The 6,405-nt window shown below is 48.1% G+C and overlaps 1 pseudogene; it reads left to right on the forward strand.

The window, feature by feature from the left end:
- The first annotated feature begins 1,235 nt into the window (after positions 1–1,235).
- On the forward strand, positions 1,236–1,794 carry LOC110348624 (signal recognition particle 19 kDa protein pseudogene; annotated as a pseudogene).
- Positions 1,795–6,405: the final 4,611 nt, after the last annotated feature.

The raw sequence follows: 6,405 nt of genomic DNA on the forward strand, positions 1-6,405 counted from the left end.
CAAGGCCTCGGGTGCTTACAGTGACCCTTCTCCCAAGCCCTCCCCAGAGTGACCTGGGTCACCTGCCAGGGCCCGGCTTACAGAGTCCCTTCAGAAGACATCAGAGCCCGACCCCAGCACCTTATTTGGAAACAAGGTCAGTTAAGATAGAGTCACTGGGGTGGACACAGATGCCCATGGGGGATAGTGACACAGAGACACAGGGAGACAAGGGGGGCATCCCGAGGCAGAGGCGGAGAACACACTGCTGACATCCCCAGCACCGTGGGACAGTGTATCCTGCTGTGGAAGCCACAAGGTCGCGATTTACGAAAGCAGCCCCAGGAAAGGGAGACAGGCAGCAGGAAAAACATCTCAGCTCTGAGGGGCAGTGAACACCAGCCCTGAACTCACTCTGCTCCTCCAGGACACAAACACCACTGTGGCCCACTGAGAGAGGGGCCACTTCAGGTGACGGGCAGGTGGAGCCCAGGCAGGTGGCTCAGTGCAGCCTATGAGGCCTCATGCACATCTGCTGGGGCATCACTTGGGAACCCCATGGATTTGCAGGAGCCTGGCAAATTGTCACTCTACAGTGTTGAATCAAAAAGAAGCAGACAGTGGGCTTAACAGATTATCTAGTGTATTTCATCCAACAACAGCAGCATACTCATTTTTCTCAACAACAACAGAACTTTTTCCAAAATAGACCATACTTTAGGCCACAAAGCCTGCTGAAATAAATAGAAAAGAACTGACATAAGCCCCTGCATGCTATCTTATCATGGCAGGATGAAGCTAGAAGTCAACAGCAAAAGAAGCCACAGAAACTACGCAAGCACCAGGAGATTAATTAATACATTATTGAATACTCAGTGGGCCACAGAAGGAATCAGGGAAGAAATTAAAAATTTCCTAGAATCAAATGACAATGGAAGCACAACATACCAAAATGCATGGGATACAAATAAAGCAGTTCTAGGAGGAAAGGTTCCAGCTGGGACTGTACTCATAAAAAATAAAACAACAACAAACCCAGCACAATCCCAAATAAATAAATAATCTAATGGTGTATCTCAAAGTTCTAGAAAGACAAGAACAATCCAAACCTGGAACTGATAGAAAGGAAGAAATTATAAAGATTAGAGCAGGGGTGGGCAGGACTTCCGCCCAAGAGCGGACTTCCCCCGGAAGACCCTGGGACTTCCGCCTCATTCTCTCCTTACGGGTTCTGTGAGATCTGGGGCTGTGTGGAAATGGCTTGTACCGCTGCATGGTCCCCGGCAGACCAAGACAGGTTTATTTGTATCTACTCTGCTTATTTAAATAATAAGAAAACCATCGCAGAGAAGAGGCAGATCCCAATAAGGCTGTTGAAAATCCTACAGCTACTGAGATTCAAGACATATGCTCAGCAGTTGGACTCAATGCATTTCTTGAGGTAATCAGTAATGTTGTATGCAGCAGAAATGATACCTAAACTGAAAACAAGGACACAGAAAACGGCATGGTGCCCCAAACCTTCAGCAAGGAGAGGGAAGTAAAAAAGGGAAAGGAAAGAAGAAGTGATCCACTGTGAACATCAAGTATGTGATGCTACTGTGAGGGACATGATGGAGGCTTTTTTTGTAGCTGCGGGAAACAGCTTTTCGTTTGCATCAATCATGTGAACTGTGAACATTTGTGCCTTCCATCTTCATCATTGGAGTTGACAACGAAATGAATACATCAGAAGTACAACACATTGAAAATGTACATCCAGCTGTTATGCAGTATAAAAGAAAAAATTTTCTGTCTTTCAATGGAGAGTTTTTGTGGAAGAATAAATATTTTTAAATGGACAATGGACTATTACAGAAGTTAACAGAAATCTGTATCTGTCCTCTATGCAAGCAGGTATTTCAGATAAATAAGTTTAATAACTTGAAATACACATTTTGTTCACCTTTTAAGTTAATGAAATAAATTTTTAAACTAAAAAAAAAAGATTAGAGCAGAAATTAATGAAATTGGGACAAAAAAAAGCAGAGCATTGAGAAATCAGAGTTGGATCTTTGAAAGGACGGAAGGGGAATGAAGGAGGGGCCGGGAAGTGAAAAGAAGCTTCGTGTAATGTGTACACGGACCAGTTCCCTGCAGGGACTCTCCTGACTCTGTATGATTTAAAAATTGAGGAAAAAATAAATAAAGGAAAAAACCACAAAAGACAGAAGAAGTGGACATGAAAGCTTACAGATGACTCAGTAGGAAAGAGAAAGCAGAATCCAAGCCAGGAGGAATGCGGGACAGCAAAAATGGGGGTGAATGTCTTTTCGCCGGGTTCTGTATTCCTATTTCCTGACCTATTCCTAAAATGCACATAATTAACTTTTATCATTAGAAATATTCTCTTTTTTCTTTGGTACCGGGGATCGAACTCGGAACCTTGTGCTTGCGAGGCAGGCAAAGGAACCACTGAGCTAAATCCCTGGCAAAATACTCTTGTTTTTAAAAACGCAAAGTAATGGGTTTGCTTTTCCCCAAAATAGAAGGAGAGGCGTGGCCTCACTCCTGTGGGAGGTGAGTCAAGTCGGTACAGAGGTCGGTATTTGTCTTTGGGGGACTTCCTGGGCGGGCGGCGCCCTGGTGACGTGCCTGCTACACGGCCTCTCTAGCACACCTTCCCTGAAGTCAAACACCGGCCCAAGGTCAGGCTGAAGCAGCCCCTAATCTCTTAGATTCCAGGCAACCGGTGTGCGGGGCTACCCACCCCTGCCTGGTTTTGTTGGGGTCCTTCTTGCCCCTCCCAACCAGAACCCCAACCGCTGCTCACACACAGGTGTCCGGTGAGGGACAGTGCTCCTCTGAGCCACCCTGGAGGGACAGGGACTGCCCTATCCGCTCCCCCGGGCTCACCCTCCTGCCCTTGCTGCCCGCGGTTCCACGTCCCGGCCACGCCCACGGGGATGTAAAACCGGGGTCCCAGGCCTCAGTGCCAACCCAGGCCAGCCATGAGCTCTGGGGGGCAGACCCCAGAGCCCCCATGTGCCCCTGGCCATCAGCCCACCCACACCAGCTCCAGCCCATGCAGAAAAGCCTCCTCTACCCAAGGTGTCCGTGTGTGGGCGTGGGTTTTATTTCAGAGGTGAGGATTGTGTCCCTGGCGTGGACTGATGGCGAACAGTCCCTGTCCCGACAGAGCAGGGGACAAGTTAAGAGCAAGTTACCTGTTGGCAGAGCTTTCTACATCGGGCACTTACAGGTCCCCATACTGCACCCAGCCCCTCCTGCTGTGACCTTCAGAAGTCCCCGAGGTGAACACATGGCATTGATGGTTTAATGAGGGCCAAGAGGAGACCAGAGAAAGACATCTGTAGCCTGGCTCAGTGGTGCACGGCTGTAACTCCAGCACTCTGACAGGCTGAGGCAGGAGGTTTGCAAGTTCAAGCATGAGCAACCTACTTACTTAGTGAGACCCTGTCTCAAAATAAAAAATAAGGGCCTGGGGACGCAGCTCAGTGAGAAGGCCCTGGGTTCAATGTCTGGCACCCGAAGAAAGGCCAGTTCTACTTTATTTCTACTGCTAGGCATTTTAATCAGGTCTTCTCTTTTTATTTATGTTCCCTAAGGCACAGTGCTCTGGAGTCGGGCAGCTCTGGGTACTTCCTGGCTGGGGTTCTGATCCAGGGTGAATCCCTTGGGTACTTCCTGTCTCCCCGTGTCCCCATCCTGTGGTATCTCGGGGTCAGAGGCTCTGACAGCCCGCGGTCCCAGTCAGGGACTGCTTTATGGCCGCCTGGCTGACCGGCTAACGGTGCTTCAGCCAAGGTGGAGACGGCAGCTGACAAACGGAAGTCATGTTCCCCACTTCTCTCACAGGCTTGCTCCGGGAAGTAAATGCAGAAACTAACAGCAGAACAGTCCCCAAACAAGGATGCTCTTTTCTCATCCTTCACAACCCTAAAAGTTAGCTGAGCCAGGTGGGTTATAGGGAGTGCTCTAGGCCAGGGCATATGGTTAAGAAAAGTGCCTGTAATCCCAGCACTCTGGAAGGCTGAGACAGGAGGATCTCAAGTTCAAGCCCAGCCTGGGCAACCCTTAAGATAAAAAAATTGGGAATGTAGCTCAGTGGTAAAGCACCCGTGGGTCCTAATAACATGCGTGCGCGCGCACACACACACGTAAGGCACCTGAGTGTGTTACTCAGTGGGGCTGAGGCTGGGACTCCAGGCTTCCTAGTCCCACCTGTGCCCAGAAGGGGGCTGCCCCACTGCTCAGACTCCTCACCGCCTGGAAAGCCCTGGGGCATCTCACAAAGCTGCACCCCTCTGTCAAGGGGCTAGTTGCTTGCCTGACACGTGACCACAGTCAGCACCACACACTCACCCTCCTCGGAGAGAATGCATGGCTTCCTTTTAGAATATAAATTAGGAGACATCCCAGGTTCTGCCTGTAACATTGGCTCAATTCAGGCGGAAATCGTGAATCAGCAAAGTGCAGCTCTGCTGGGAGTCCTGATGTCCCAGGTGACACCAGATAGTGCTGGGTGACAGCAGCTGACACAGCTGTGGGTCCCTGCCCCTGCCAGCCATCACTATCTGGCATTGGTTTGGGCTGAAAGCTTGCTGTGCATGCTGGGTATGGAAATGAGGGGCCCGGGTCCTCCCTTCCTCAGCTTGGCCACTCCAGAGAGGGTGGCCCCTTCTTCTAGAGGCAGTGGCAGGGGTGTGAGGGGCCCCATGCTGCCCGGGTGCCCTACTGGAGTGGGGGGTGTCTGATGGCCACGGAGGACACTGAAGCCAACTGTTCCGGTGCACTAGGATGCGGGGGGGGGGGGGGTCAGTGAGGGGGAGGAGCAGACAGCCGCTGGCCAGGCCACGCCCTCTCCTCTTACCTGTTTCACCAGGAGAAGTGGCTGTGGGTTGTCCAGCTCAGAGTCAGCCTAGCCAGAGAAAAGCAGTCACACTGACTGACGTGGAAGAAACGTCTGACACAACCTACAGCAGAGGTGGCGAACCTACGGTAGTGTGCCACGGCCAGCTGTTTGTCTGACCACAAGTTCTCATCTGGAACTCATCTAGAACACTGGTCTAGAACGCCTTTGGTTTGTTCTGTCTTACAGGAAAGTGGGAGTTTGAGTCCAGCCTGGGCCACGTAGCACGAGCTTATTTTTTTAAAAATGAAGAAATGGGGGCTGGGGATTTAGCTCAGTGGTTCCACCACCTGCCTCACAAGCGCAAGGTCCTGAGTTCAATCCCCGGTACCAAAAAAATAAAATCAGGTTTTAATGTATACATTGTGGCAGCAAACCTACATCTGTTTAAAAAAAAAAAAGAAGAAATGTCTCAAATCAAGACCCTAAGTTCCTTCCTCAAAACCTAAGAAAAAAGAGCCAAAGAAACCCAAAGTGAAGAGACAGAAGAAAATAAGAGAATCTGTGAGACTGAAAATCAGAAGACAATAGGAAGAAAATCAATGAGACAAAAAAAACTGTTCCCAGGGAAATCAGGAACAGTGACACAGCTATAGCAGAATGGACAAAAATTAAGAGAGAGAAGATACCAACAGCTAAAATCAGAAATGAAACAGAAGACATCACCACACACCCTGGAGACCTCTAACGGCTCATGGGGAAAATTACCAAGAACTTTATTCCCATGAATTTGACAACTTGGAAGAAACAAAATAATTCCTCAAAAACCACAAACTACCAAAACTCAGCTAAGATGAAAAGACAATCTGAATAACCTTATAACCACCAAAGAAACTGAATTTATAATTTTTAAATCCCTAAACACATTTCTGGGCCCAATTTTTAAAGAATGAAGACTAATTTCCCAAATCTCTTCCAGAACAGTTATGGTTTATATCAAAAACGTTCCTTGAAAATCTACTGTGTTCAAAGGTGGGGCTGGATTGGAAGAGGAGGTCACTAGGGGTGACCTGGAAGGGTGTGTTCTTGTCTGCAGCTCCTCCCTTCTCTCTCTGCTTTCTGGCTGCCATGGGTTGAACAGCTGTCCTCTGCTTCCATGCCCTTTCTGCTTTGGAGTGAGTTTGCTATGGTCTGAACCCCCAGAAGTGTGAGCCAAATTAAGATCCCCTCCTCTAAGTTGTGGATCTCAGGTACTGTGGCCCAAAAGTGAATAATATAAGAACAGAGAAGAGAGGTGACCGTTTACCAGCTTTTTTTTTTTGAGGCCAATATTATACTATTGAAACCAGACAAAACTGACATTCAAAAAAAGAAAACAATAGGCCATTATCTCTCATGATGCAAAGTTCCTCAACAAGATATCAGCAAACATAATCCAACAATGTATAGAAAGAATTATACAGATGGCCAAGTGGGGTTTATTCCAATTATGCTAGTTCAACATCAGAAAATGATCAGTGTAAACCATCATACCAGCAAGCTAAAGAAAAATGGACGTGGAAGAAATAATTGAC

Source organism: Heterocephalus glaber, unplaced genomic scaffold, assembly GCF_053883595.1.
Source record: "Heterocephalus glaber isolate CG9 unplaced genomic scaffold, H.glaber_assembly_v1.0 deba00000122, whole genome shotgun sequence".
NCBI classification, from domain to species: domain Eukaryota; kingdom Metazoa; phylum Chordata; class Mammalia; order Rodentia; family Bathyergidae; genus Heterocephalus; species Heterocephalus glaber.